Genomic DNA, 14930 nt, shown 5'->3' on the forward strand with positions numbered 1-14930 from the left:
CTTGCAGCAGCTATACAACTCATACAAGTTTTCTTCCTTTTTAGGATCAAGACTTAACCCATAGCACATAATCAATAAAACAGTGCCTTAACGCATTAGATTTGCCCTCTCAAATCAGATTTTTTAATTATTTCAAGAAGGGGGAAGGAGTGTCTTGAGTAGTTGTGTATTCAAGGGTGTCAATAAAAAGGCTGAAAGAATCATTTGGAACTTAGAAAAAAAACCATAATAGCCCAAACTTTACTGTTCATTACACAAATACAGCTCCCTGGATCATACTGTTTTTGCCAGAAATACAGTCAGAAACAAAAGTGCAACAGTCTACTCTTGAACCTGCATCTATGTGCCTGAAAGCAGAATTTGGTTCAATACTTACAAATACATCTGCCAGATCACCAACAAACTCCCCTTTCACAATATTTTAAGCTAAACTACCAGGCTGTGGGCTGGAGATCCTGAGACACAGGTGTGTTTTCCACTACAACTGCTTGAGAAAGGTAATCTTGATCTTTTCAGAGCTTAGGGATGGTAATTTTCCCAGAGCAGCAGAAACTCTTGCACTGTGCAAATTCGGAATACACTTTTTTTGAGCTTTTGAGGGGTTTTCCAACATTTTGTCTCTTTCTCCTTGACTAGGTCAAGATGTAATTTTTAATTTATTCATTACTATGATTCCAAGAATGCTAACACAGCAGACCTCTTAACTTATCTGGGTCCCAACAAATTATATTTGTTACTTATTTCTAATGCTTTCAGATGCCTCTCTCAAGAAACAGCCTTAAACTCCAGAATTGTTTCTTCTTGCTGGTAGTGTACCAAAATTGCATCAGGGCACAGCAAGGTCTGGCTGCCCTGAAAAGGCAGGCGAGCCAGAATCTGAGTGTGATAGCAAGTCACACGTGGCCTCACCGGCAATGTTGCAGGGGTCAGGCTCAGGGCCAGAGACTGTAATCGTCATGATTACAGTCAGACAGACGCCAGTGATGCCCTGGCAAGGCCGTGGTGCTGGGGTAGGTGTTAGGCCAAGCCAGGAAGCCCAGCTGGTGGGTCCGGATCGGGGCCAGACTGGGGGAGGTCTGGGACTAGCTGCAGACGAGCTGTTGCACAGCTGTGGTGCCAGTGGTAAAGCTATAGTTGAAAACAGCCCCCCCGGGGGAAAAGAGGGACAAGTTGCTTCCAGCTTTCTTCACTGCACCAGTGAAGGAGCCCACCTTGGACTCAGCCAGCTGAACTCCTTCACTCTGCCAACCAAACTCCAGAAGGGGTTCATGCTCACAGCCCTGAAAAATTGGACTTTGTGCCAAAATTTGGAGATGTGACACACATGCATAGACACATACTGTGCTTCAGTCAGCTCCAGAGAACACTGACAGAATTACTTCGGCTACTCTGGGCTTTGATATCAGAAATATTTTGTAATTCTATTCTGAAGAGCAAAAATTAACCATTTTAAAGCAATTGTTAGGCCTTTCCAATTAGGCTGGTTAGCTTACTATCAATGGCCAAAAGTGCAAACTCTTGAAACTAGTCACCTAAACATCTTGCTATGTATTTAAAAACTAATCCTAGTATCCCTTCATTTTTTTGAGTTGACAAACCTAATCAGTCATTGTGACAGTATTAGTTTCTCTTGGTGTGCTTACAGGATGCAGTGTCACCATTTCATTCTGTCACAATATCACACTGACACAGCTGAGAAATTTTGTACAGGGGATCAGTCTTGCCCAATTACGAGCTTTTATCTCACCCTTTTTGTTGGATCTTTCGTGCCTAGTTTAAAAGTGTGTTGCATGCCTAGGAAGTAGTAAGTTCAAGGCAACAGCTGTAACTGCTACAGTAGATGAAGAGTAAGTGTAAAACCAATTAGTTGTCTTCTAACATTTCTTTTGTTGTTTCAGGACAGAAGAAAGATGACTGCTTCTGATTAAACATGCTATAATTTAGGAAAGAGGTACATGGAGAGATTTCCACAACCATAAGTGTAAGAAATACAAGAATCTAGGGAGCTAGCACCCTTTGACTTGTTTGTGCATAGGCCTTCAGGCATTTGGCTGAGTGCATTCCTGACAAATAATGTTTTCCTGACTAAAGCCATTTGAATGTTAATCCTAGTGTGTGCTGTGTTGATGAATAAATAGGAATTATATTTGTATATTGATTGAGAGAGTCTCAGGTCTGCATCTATAACTAGTAGAGTACTGTTTGTGTAGTATCTTTCTGTGGAATTTCCTGGGGCTTTGGGAGGGTGGTGTTGACTTTCTTTAAAATACAGAGCTGTTTGCTAGGATCTAAACTTTGGTTCTGCGTAACTCTGCTGAATGAACAGAATTAATCAGAGGCCTTCCTAGGAATTTAGGTTATAAATTGTTTTTATTTAGACAGTACTTTAGTACATTGAAAGATTGCATGCAGTACTTTGTTCATACTTTATAGCCTGTGTACATCTTGGTACATTATTGTAAGTTATAAATACGTGTAGAGTGTATTCAGTCTCTTTAATGAAACTTTAATTTGTTTTGGTTGCCCTGGGAATTTTCTGATAGTTAGGATTTCATTTACTACTCTGAGTTATCCTGCAGAACTCAGTTTTTGCTAGCCCATAACAAGAGGTATTTTAGGAGGCCTGGGAAATAGGAACATGTCTGGAACACTAATACATAGTATATGGGTAATGTAAGTTCCCATCTAGCATAACACTGGACCTGGCTTCCTAGAGAGGTGGTCGATGCCCCAAGCCTGTCAGTGTTTAAGAGGCATTTGGACAATGCCCTTAATCACATGCTTTAACTTTTGGTCAGCCCTAAAGTGGTCAGGCAGTAGGACCAGATGATTGTTGTATATCCCCTCCAACTGAAATTATCCTATCCTATCCTATCCTGGTCTAGTCTAGTCTATTCTATTGCAGATTTCTCTCCTTCTGTCAAATTTTTACTAAAAACAGCTAATGGTTCAAAACCATTAGGAAGGAGTGCTGATAGGCATGTGTGCAGACTGGTGGGCAGACAAGCCAAATTCAGATACTTTGAGGCAGTGCTGTGAGTTATTCAGAAAGATCAAGGTAGGCTAGGATTTGTAGACTACCTCTACAGTCAGTAGAGCTTAAATTCCTCATCATCAGAGATTACAGCTCTACAAGTTAGGCTCATATTGAAAATAATTCTATTAAGTAATCCACCCCATACACCCACAGATTGTCATAAAAAGGAGCAGGAGAAATTAGGCAGCAAAGGTTAAAATTAGCCTCTGTGAATGCTCTTCATGGCGCATCAAACCATCACTCCATGGAAATACAAAAAGTTTTGGCAGAAAATGTCAATCTAAATAGAAGAATACTACTACTGTGCAAACATCTTCTGTTTGTATCCTCAGCTGGGGAGCAAGAGTGATTTCTCCTGAATACTTGCTTTGATGATTGATGATTATACTCCAATAAAGACATAATCCAAAAGTCCATGAAGTCTAGCAGTTTCTTTCTAATGCATTTTAAATGGTTGTATAAGATATCTCCATATCACTCATGTATCTGTGCTATCATTCATATTGTATTCAGAAGACTAAACAAACACATAAATAGATTTTTCATGTTATCTGCAGGTAAGCATTTAGAATTTTTTAACATTTTTAATCATCTTAGTATTCCGACTAAGCTTTTTTTCTCAGGAAACCAAACTGTAGCTGCACATACTGATGCTGCACCCAGTAAAAACATACAGAATACCACCGTATCACCTCTTCTTCCAACTCCAGATTATTAGGTTTTATAAAAAGAGAGGAATTTTTTGATGATCAAGGTCATCCTCCCTCATACAGGAATTCAAAGAAAACGATGACCAAGTACTGAAAGGCATACATGAAAAATGATAATTCCTGTAACAAAATTCTGTTGCAAACCATAAACTGTCATGCCTGTATGTTTTGTTGGACACATCCCATTTTCTGTCCAGAAAGTTTGTCCAGTAGTTTTCAAGAATTTTCTTTTTTTTTTTTTTTTTCAGATGTTTGGTATTCCTACAGTATGCATGAATGATAGCTTCACTTGGAGTTACTGTTGTATATTAGAAATGTTGTACATTTGGTTATTTCCAGATATTTCTGAGCAAATGAGATATTATGTGTACTTCACAGCAGAGAAAATATTTCTTAGAAGCATGAGAATTATTGTATATATACTCTGCAAGTGATTTGTTCAATGTACTCGGATGTACCCCAAAAATCTGAAATTACAGCACAGACTGTAGAAACACCAGGAACAACACAGAACTGCAAATTAAATCTCCTCTCCCCAAAATTCAGATGTCTATACAGGAAAGCATGTTTTTTTCCAGTTTAAAACACAGATAATGTTAATATAATCCCATTGTAATAAAATTTACCTGACTCAAGAAAACATTCAGTTTAATAGTATGAAGACAGAAAATTTTAGATTAAAATAATTTTGCTGACACATTATAAAATTAGCCAAGGGGTATTTCTGCAAGGCAGCATTACCTATAAGTAATATTATTTGTAACTATCATTAAGAACAAGTGGTTAGCAAGATACAAGATATACTTTGCAGTTTATATAGATATCAACATATAGGTTTACAATAGTATAAATAACAAAGGCATACCAACAGTTATGGAAAGAATGATTATAAATCTGTGTCCAGAATGTGAGATTTTAAAGTATTTTTAATTGATGAAGAAGATGATTTCAACATGGCTAGATTTTTCTCTACTCTTGTATTTCAGAGTGCTTCCCCAAGTTCCTCTGATTCCTGCCACTATTGCAAAGATTTTAAAAGATCTGTTTTGTCTGGATTCAGTATGGCAGTTTCTATGTGTCGTGGTTTGGGCCTGGTTGGCAGCCAACCACAATGCAGCAGCTCTCTCCCCCTTCCCCTCTGGCAATGAGAAGGGACAGAGAGCCAGGCTTGGGGTTCGAGATAGGACTGGGATGGGGAAAAATCCCCCTTTTATGATCACGAGCAAAAGGCAGACTCATTAGGGGAAGAAAAAAAGAACATACATTTATTACAGACACTAACAACACGTAACAGAGTAGGACAGTGAGAAGCATTGCCACATCTTGAGAACACCTTCCCCCCACCCCTCCCTTCTTCCCGGGCTCAGCTCTGCTCCCAATATCTCTACCTCCTCCCCCAGTGGCGCAGAGGCAGGGAATGGGGGGTGCAGTCAGCGCTGCCACTTCCCTTATCTTCGGTGAGGGGAGTGTCTGGAACTTGTTCCTCCTGCTCCATCGTGGTCCCCCTCTCACGGTAGACAGTCCTCCACAAACTTTCTCTGACTTGAATTTCTCCCCTCCCATGGGCCGCAGCGTTCCCCACAGTGCTCCGTCATGGGTCACCAACTTCCTCCAACTGGATTCCCTCCCACGCCTGCAGCCCTTCCCGACCTGCTCCAGCGTGGGACTCCCCCGCATGCTGCAATCCTCCCAGCGCTGAATTATAGCAGCGGGGCTGCCTTTTCCCACAAGACCCCGGCCTTCTTCGGGCACAGAACCTTGATCATCTGAACAGGAGCAACAGACCATAAATCAATATCTGCTCCACCGTAGATCTCCATGGGTGGCAGGGGGCCGCCCTGCCGTCTCCCCACAGGATACAGGGGGGTCTCTGCTCCGGCACACCTCCCCCCTCCTTTCTTCCTCCGTTCCTCCACTGACCTTGGTGTTCACGCAGCTGCAGCAACTCCTCCTCACAAGTCCGACTGCCCGTCACCACGTCCCTTCTTAAATACGTTATCGCAGAGGCACAGCCAATTGGCTCAATTTCCCAAACAGAAGTGGAGCTGACATGGAGCTGGGGGAGCTTCAAGAAGCTTCTCACAGGGGGCCGCCCTGATAGCCCCCTCCCCTGCCACCAAAAAAACTCCACCACTCACTCAACCCAGAACACTATGTAAGAAAACAATTATTTCTGTATTAAAATCAATGAAATAGTTTAAAAAGATTTTAAACTAGCTTAATAACTTAATTTCTCTTTCTTCTAGCTAACATCACTTACTGTTGTTTGCATGGCACTACGACCCAGCCTACAGGGCTTATAAACAAGCTATCTACTATTTCAGACCTTTCTACATCTCTGAAAACAAAATAAACCAAAAAAGATAACAAATGGAATATGACTTTATTCTAGGTCACATTGTCTAGATAATCTACTCAGATGCTTAAGCAAAACTACAATATATTAAAAAAAATGCTCTTATAGTCTGAATCGGGGCTCAATATTATTAAAGCAGTTATTAAAGAAAAACAGTATTAAAAAGGTTGCTTTATTGATGAGATGTGGTTGTTATTCATAGCAATTACTGATTAATAAATGTATCTTTTATATTGCAGATATGTAGAAAATGAATAGAATAGAATAGAATAGAATAGAATAGAATAGAATAGAATAGAATAGAATAGAATAGAATAGAATAGAATAGAATAGAATAGAATAGAATAGAATAGAATAGAATAGAATAGAATAGAATAGAATAGAATAAATGGAATATTTTCAGTAGGAAGGGACCTATAACAATCATCTAGTCCAACTGCTTCACTGATTCAGGGCTCACCAAAAATTGTTAAGGGCATTGACCAAATGCCTCTTAAACACTGACAGGCTTGGGGCATCAAGAACCTCTCTAGGAAGCCAGGTCCAGAATTTGACCACCCTCTCAGTAAAGAAATGTTTCCTAATGTCCAGTCTGAACCTCCCCTGGTGCGTCCTGTCACTGGATCCCAGGGAGAAGAGCTCAGCACCTCCCTCTCCACTCCCCCCCCTCCAGGAAGCTGTAGAGAGCAATGAGGTCACCCCTCAGCCTCCTTTTCTTCAAACCAGACAAACCCAAAGTCCTCAGCCCCTCCTCACAGGACATGCCTTCCAGCCCTTCCACCAGCTTTGTTTCCCTCCTCTGGACACGTTCAAGGACCTTCACATCCTTCTGAAATTGTGGGGCCCAGAACCACCCACAGCACTCAAGGTGAGGCCACCTCAACGCTGAATACAGTGGGATAATCACCTCTTTTGACCGGCTGGCTACGCTGTGTTTGATGCACCCCAGGATGCAGAGGTTTGCCCTCTGGGCTGCCAGGGCACACTGCTGGCTCACACGGAGCCTGCTCTCGCCCAGCACCCCCGGACACCTTTCTGCGGGGCTGAGCTCCAGCCGCTCCTCTCCCAGTTTATACTTGTGCCCAGCATTATTCCTTCCCAAGTGCAGAGTCCAGCATTTGTTCTTGTGAAATGTCATGCTAAGGATGATTGCCCAACACTCCAGTCTATCTGAATCTGTCTGCAAGGACTCATGTCCCTCAAGAGAGTCAACAGCAACTCCCAGTTTGGTATTATCAGTAAACCTGTTCATGGTGCATTTAACTCCTGCATCCACGTCACTGGTAAACATATTGAACAGAACTAGCCCTAGAATAGAGCCCTAAGGAACACTGCTGGTGACCAGTCTCCAGCCAGATGTAGCCCCGTTCTCTATGACCCATTGAGCTCTGCCTTTCAGCCAGGTCTTCACCCAGTGCACTGTGTACCTGCTCATCCCACAGCTGAACAACTTGTGCAGAAGAATGCTGTGAAGAACAGTACCAAAAGCCTCACTAAAATTCAGAAAAACTATATCCACCACCTCCCCTTGATCCACCAGATGGGTGAACATACCATAGAAGGATATCAAATTTATTAAATTTTTGTCAGGCTGATTGTGTCTGATGACTGCATCATGCTTTTCAATTGTAACCAGTATGATGATCTCCATAATTTTTCCAGGAACTGAGGTTAGACTAACAGGTCTGTAGTTCCCTGGGTCTTCCCTCACACCCTTTTTGTAAACTGGAATAACACTGGCTAGCTTCCAGTCATCAGGGGCCTCCCCAGACTCCCAGGACCTTTGGTAGATGATCATGAGGGGTCCTGCCATAACACCTGCTAGCCCCTTCAGTACCCTGGGATGAATCACATGGACTTGTGAGTATTCAGCTGATACAGCTGCTCCCTTACAATTTCAGTGTCCACAAATGGAAAGTCACTGTTCACACACTTGTGGTCACTGTTTGCACACTCGTGGTCCTGTGCAAGCCCAAGATCCATCAGTTTTATTAAAGACTGAAGCAAAAAAAGCATTGAATGCCTCCGTTTTTTCTTCATCCCTATTAGTCAGATGAGCATCTTCAACATACTTAAACTTCTGCAAGTTCTGCAAAAATTAGCAGCTATGTACAGGAGAAAGCAAAGTCAGCACTTCTAATGATCATGAACTCTACAGTTAGCCATTTATATGTCTTCCTGGCTAGCAGTCAGCATGCATGTACTGGCTCAACTATCAGCACTTTGAAAGCTAGTAACCAGACGCAGTATGCCCTGTCGCTTGCCTTGCTTAAAATGGAGGGACATGAAAAATAATTACAGGAAACATGGAAGGGCAGAATGGCTAAAGAGAACTTTACTGATAATGTAGGCAAGGGAAGGAGTCATAAAAAAATGGATGACTAGGGATTCTTGTTGCTGAGACGGAGCAGGAATATGGGACACATTCATAAAATCACATTTAATTAGGTCCAATAATCACTTGTTCTCTTCTTTGGTGATGAAGCTTATTCCCAATTGTGGTTGTCACATTTCAACAAGTAGATGTTGGTGTACAGAAATGATTAATTCCTAACTGTGTACCCAGCATGGTAATATTGAAAAACTAAAAAACTTTTGTGGTAGATGTGAGCAGGCTAGGATATAATCATTCAATATATATATATATATATTTTTTTTTTTTTGCAAAAAATGATTATTATTGCAACAGAGTGTAGGATAGTTATGCTGATAAGAGTGTAGCACAATGTAAGTGTATACTAGCTGAAATATTCTACACAAAGTTGATTGTGAGAGATTTTCCTGAGGAATGACTAATCATATTAATAAAAAACAATATTGAAATTTTATAAAAATAGTAGTTAAAACAGGTGAAGCTTCATCACTGTAGTCAACGTGTAGCATGTCTTCTCTGGCCTCTTTCTCGTATGGCACTGTCTGTGATCTGTCTTTGTCCCAAATGCCGTGTGCTTCTCCTCCTGCTTTCTCAATGCACAGAACATAGCTGTTCTTCATGTGTGAGGCCATTATTTTTCTCCTTTTCCCATGTTCTACCCTTTCTCTCTGTAAATTATGCCTTTTATCTCCCTCTCTGGTACAATGTGTATCACCCAGGCATCGTGCGTACATCTTTGTCCTACTGTGTGCCACTCTTTCCCACTTTTCCACAGAAAAACGTGAAATTGCTTTCTGCCTGCCTCTAAACAGTAAAATACCCTTCTAAATGCAGGTAAGTGACCGGCCCAGAGGTGAGCTCACTCTGCACGATTAAACGACGGATTAAAAGGCTAACAGTAATTTATTCGGCAACAGACAACCAATAAAGGCCAGAAATCCGAGCAGAACACCCCTCGGCGGCGGCCGCGGGCGGTGAGGCCGGCTCTGCCAGGGCTGCCCTTGGGCCTGGAAGGCCTTGTCCCCGCCGGAGCCTCCCCCCGCCGTCCACGGCTGGCGAAGGGCTGCCCAGCGCTCCCCCTGCCGCGGGGGCTCGCCTCACTCGGGGCTCGCCTCACTCGGCACGGCCGCCGTAGGTACACCACCCGCACCCCTACGAGGCACCCCTGGGGAAGAAGGCGGGCCGCACGGCCCTCAGGAAAGCGTCGGGGCCCGGCGCAGGCGTCGGGGCCCGGCGCAGGCGTCGGGGCCCGGCGCAGGCGTCGGGGCCCGGCGCAGGCGTCGGGGCCCGGCGCAGGCGTCGGGGCCCGGCGCAGGCGTCGGGGCCCGGCGCAGGCGTCGGGGCCCGGCGCAGGCGTCGGGGCCCGGCGCAGGCGTCGGGGCCCGGCGCAGGCGTCGGGGCCCCGCCCTTCCCACCGCCCTCCCCGCTACCCCGCCCCCGCCCCGCCCACAGGGGCGGTGTGGCGAGTCCCCGGCCTCTGTTTCCGCCCCCCCCCCGTCCGGGATTGGTCGCTGCTGCCTTGCTCTGGCTACTTATTGGCCGCCGCTGGAGGCCGAATAGTTCACGGATTGGTTGTTGTCGCGGTCGCGGGACGGGCACCGGCAGCGGCGGGCGAGCCGGCCTCGGGAGCGGTGAGTGCGGGTCCCCGTGGTGCCGACCCGGCGGCTGCCGGAGGAGCTAGGGCCAGCCCCGGCTGAAGCCCGGGGCTCTGCGTGCGGCCTCCGGCTAGGGAAGAAAAAGGGCGATGCTGGAGCCAGGCCGGGCCGCCCCGCGGCCGCCTTCAGCCCGCGGGGCGTTCTCCTGGGCCGTGGAGCGGCGGTCTCCCCACCGGGGGTGGGCTTGCAGGGCTCGGCACGGGGGTGGCCCCGGGGGTGCTGTGACCGAGGTCGCAGGCCGCAGCCTGTGGGCCGAGAGGGCAGCTCGGCCGCCTCCCCGCAGCGCAGCGGGCCTGTGCGTGAGGGTCCGAAACCGTCGGTGGGTGCGGGGAAGCCGGCGGGGCAGGCAGCTGCACAGCACGCACGGGCAAGCCTTCAGTCCAAAGCTTTTTGGTTTGGGGTTTGGTTTTGGTTTGGGGTGTTTTTTTTTTTTTTTTTTTTTTTTTTTTTTTTTTTTTTTTTTTTTTTTCTTCCCCCCCCCAACAAGGTGACGGAGTATCCCGGGACGGAAGGGGGAGCCTGGTGCCCGGCGCAGAGGCCGGCCAGGCGCCGGCGCTGGCGGGCGGTGGCTCCCCGTCCTGCGCAGTCCGCCTCGGGAGGCACCCCCTCCGGCTGGGCGGGTCGCGAGCTCCGTCTGCCACCTTGGACGAAATAAAGCGGGGTGGGAGCAGGCCCACTTCGACGTATGCAACTTGGCATGGTTTGGGCTCAGTTATGAAGCGCTCACGCTGCCCGTTTGCAGAAGGAGAGGTGGTCTGAGCCGGCTGTGAGCAGAGCCCAGCTCAGTTCTGGGAAAGGAGAAATGTGTCTTGGCCCCGGATTCCAGAGGAGATTCTGTTAAGGTGCATCAGCTAAAAGCCTGTATTTTCTTACGAGCAAAAAATGAGTTAATTGTAGTTACACTGCTCAGGATGGGTGTTGCACCTGAATGAGAGCCTCCCCGAGGGTGTTTCCTGTGTGTGCTTTTCTGTTGCACCTTTAGTATGTTCATTTGAACTACTTGTCTTCAGCCAAGCTGGCTGTGGTGGAACTGAGTTCTCTCACAATTCTGTGCACTGCAGACATGCTTGACTGGATACTGCTGGTGAATTAACACTTTTAATGAAGAGTTTATATCAGTGACATAGTGTGTGAATTTGTATGGTGCACAGAGATACAAAAAGTTGGTATTATAACTCATGCCGAGTACCTTGTAGAACATTTGAAAGCTTAGAGGCTGTGTTTAGGTCCTTTTCCTGTACTCTGACGTGTTCAGACACTTCATTCTGTTAGTGTGGTTCTTGATTTCCACTTGTCTGTGTACACATTTAAGTAATTTAGAATAATGATTTTTTCATTAAAACTATTACACTGTATTTAGAAAAAATAAATTATGTCCTGTAGCAATAAAGAGTGCTGTCAGACAGTTATTGTTCTCTATTAATGCATGAAATGTGAAGAATACATACTTCATAGATGTAAATTTCATTTAGAAGTATGCATATTTAAATTTGTGTAAGCAGATAGCTGAAAATAAGCTTATTTTCAACTGAGTCAGACTTACACAGAATTGATTTGCTGCTTTTTCTCACCCATTAAAGGAAAATGGAAAAAACTCTTGAGAAAAATAATTTTTTTGAAGTTGCAGTAAAATGGAGGCTCAGGAAACTTATGTGAAATACGCCTGTTTTTTAATTTCCTTTGCCAACTCAGTGAATTGCAGTGCAGTTTAGGTAGTGTGCAAAAGTCCTTGACAGATCAAAGCCTCATCAAAATAAGACATATTTATGAATTGCTGCCTTGTTAAGCTAGCTGATCCCATGAACATGTTTACTTCTGCAAAAGCAGTTTAGCATAGCAAATGAAAAATACTGATAAGATGTACTGGATTAATTCAGCAAATACTGTTATGGGAATTTGTTGCAAAAAGTTAAGGTGGTGTTGCTACTATTTTTACATAGTCATCTCCTTTGTGGTCCATAATACTTGTTGTGTTTGTTTTCATTCTTGCTCTCTTAGGAAGGCTTGAATAAAACAAGAAGTATTACTGTTCTACAGCAGTAGAGGCCGGAATCCCATTGTACTGAGGACAATACATTTGTAAGGCGGACAGTCACTGGCTTGTAGTTTGCAGTGTAAGTAGTGTTTGTTTGTCATCTGAGGTAACTGGAGTGGTGGATGTAATTGAAGTTGCGGGCATAAAATTAATAGTTCCATTAACGTTTATCTTTGTGTATCTGAGTAATACATTGAACAAAGTATGGGGAGCAATTTTGTTCTAATTCATTTATTCACTGATGTGTTAAAGATCCCTCTGCGTTTTTATGGATAGGGCTGTAAGTCTGATAAAGTCCAGTGCGGAGTTATAATGGCACTTCAGCAGTCTTTTATCTGTATGTTTAGTAGTGTTGTTTGGATGGGTCGTAAAAGTCTACTTTGCATTCTTTTCAGTTGGCAAATGTATTAAAAAACTTCAGTTAATATCTTGCTACAATATTCAAGTTACATAAACAGCTTTGAATGTGGGATGAATACAGATAAACCCAAACCACTGGAACAGGGGAATGCTAGCTAACCTCGGCATTCTGTTCAGGGCATCCATGGAGAAGTGCTATTTTGAATGTCCTTAAAAGACATGTTAACCAGCATTTGGAACTTGAGCTGTGGTTTTGATAGCCTGAACTTGAACAAAACACACTTCATGCTGTTCATCACAGGAACACCGTGAAGTGCTTGAAGTAATGCACTATACACTTAATATAGGGACACCTATTTGAGTTGTCAAAGTGTAAAATACAGCAGGTCTTGCAAGAACATTGGTTCTTTCATAGGCCACACCTGGCTGGCTGTTCCTGTGGTATTTATGGAACAGGGCTATAACTTACTTATATGGGAAATGGGGGTAATTATTAACAAGCTTTTAGTAATGAGTAGAATACTCTGCAAGGATGACAGAATGGATGGCCACATAAATTGTTAAATGCTCGTTTGTCACAGTGGGAGAAAGTATTTAGTAATTCTGCTGCCAATGAAAACATTCTGAACAGTTTTTAAACAGCTTTTCAAATTTGATTAATTTCAAGTGTGATGTTTTGCTATCAGACGTTTATACGGCATTTCAGGTAAGTATGTGGCTGTGGAAGCAGAGAGAATTTTAGCTGACACATATGTGTGTCCTTTCATATGTGCTTGAAATTATTAAAACATGACTTTAAAAGTTTGTGGTTGTTCAGATGCTGAAATCCCCTATGTTTTTTCTGTGTTGCTGTAACGTTGGCAATATCTCTCTGTTAGGCTCTAAGCAGGGAAAAGAAAATCCAAGGTGATAACTGATTTGAGTATGAACTGATGGAACTAGTTGATACTATAGAGCAGTAGAATACAGAGAAATGGCTCTTATCCGAAGGGTAGATTGTGGCTGATCATTCAAGAGATTAGTGATAATCAGTTATAACAGAATGTCCTACCCTATCATTGTAGTTTCAAAGGTGAAATTTCAAAAGATCAAGAGAACTTTCCATAACACATATTATTTTAAAACAGTAGCAAAACCTGCCTTCTGTTTTAATGGCTTTGGAGTTAACTTTATCTTAAATAGGTATATCTTCATCACATATTTGAACAAAGTATTTGTAGCTTGGTAACAGATTAAAAAAATTGTGATGTCAGATTTTGAGCAGTTCTCGGAGTCAGAAATCTGCAACAATATTTTTGAGGCCTAAAAATTGGGTCCAAGGTACTGGATCTGTAATATATTTCCAAGACTGTAATAAAGTGCTTTAAGCAAAAAGTGGTTGTTCTTTAAAGGAGGTGACCAAAAAAAAAAAATCAAATATTTGTACCACACACAGTAAAACTGGTGCAATTTCATACAATGTATCAATTGTGTAGCCTTTTAGAAATATTTTTAAAAGAAAAATATGTGTATAAGTAATAGGGATGTTGATCAATAGAGAAATTGTGATTTATCTTCTAAGTTATATGAAAGCAAGCATATAGGAGTTGGGAGTTCCACTGGAGGTTGTATCTTGCTCTGCACACCAGGAATTTGGGAAAAAAGCACACAGACTTGCCTCCACCCTAACATAATTATGTATGATTGTGATTTCAGCCCTGGGAGCAGAGTAAATACCTGAAATTCTGGAGGGCTAGTTTAGGGAAATGATTGTGGCGCTGACAGGGACCTCAAACAGTTATCCTGTCAGGCTTTTCCTCTCCCAGCCCTTCCCCACAGTGATTCTTCACTAGATGTTTTTGAATCCTTTTCTCTGTGCTGAATTGCTGATTGATATTCTTCAGGCTCCCCAGGCAACCTGTTTAAGTGATATGATATTTTACTGGTAGAAACATTTCCCTTATGTCGTTTCCATGTGTTGTTTCCAAGTGTCAGGGAAATCTTCCTTACTGCCATTTGAGTGATCTTTTTTGAAGTATGGTACTTGAAATTATATGCAGAGTGCTAGATCTGATGTTAACAGCATCGATCAGGATATAGGGGTTACTTTTCCTGTCTGGTAACCTCCACTCTAATACAGCTCTGTATATTGCTGTTTTCCAAAACAGAGGGAAGCACTGACTTGTGTGTAACTTGTGATCCTCTATAATCCTCTACTGCCCTTCTGCTTAGCTGCACATTGCCCATTATTCCTACCTGTCTATGGTATCTTGCACTTATCTTTTTGAGAATGAGCTCACTTTCTTCATGGGTATGTTAGAATCACATCACATTGTGTTTCTAAAATTTAAGAGTGACTCAACTGAGTTCAGGTGAGTTCTCCTGTCTGTTGGCTAGATCAGGGACTTGTTACCCTTGTATCCA

The 14930-nt window shown here is 43.4% G+C and overlaps 1 protein-coding gene across 3 annotated transcripts in view; it reads left to right on the top strand.

Moving 5' to 3' along the window:
* The first annotated feature begins 10013 nt into the window (after window positions 1-10013).
* The window catches only part of PJA2 (praja ring finger ubiquitin ligase 2), a 35855-nt gene continuing 30938 nt past the window's right edge, over window positions 10014-14930 (top strand). The window contains exons 1-2 of one of the 3 annotated variants that reach the window (XM_042788029.1): window positions 10014-10108; window positions 12131-12246. The gene's annotated coding sequence lies outside the window, so the exon portion shown is untranslated. The other 2 variants (XM_042788030.1, XM_032984075.2) reach the window with 2 other exon arrangements.

This window comes from Tyto alba, unplaced genomic scaffold (assembly GCF_018691265.1).
Source record: "Tyto alba isolate M040663 unplaced genomic scaffold, T.alba_DEE_v4.0 Super-Scaffold_13, whole genome shotgun sequence".
Lineage (NCBI taxonomy): Eukaryota > Metazoa > Chordata > Aves > Strigiformes > Tytonidae > Tyto > Tyto alba.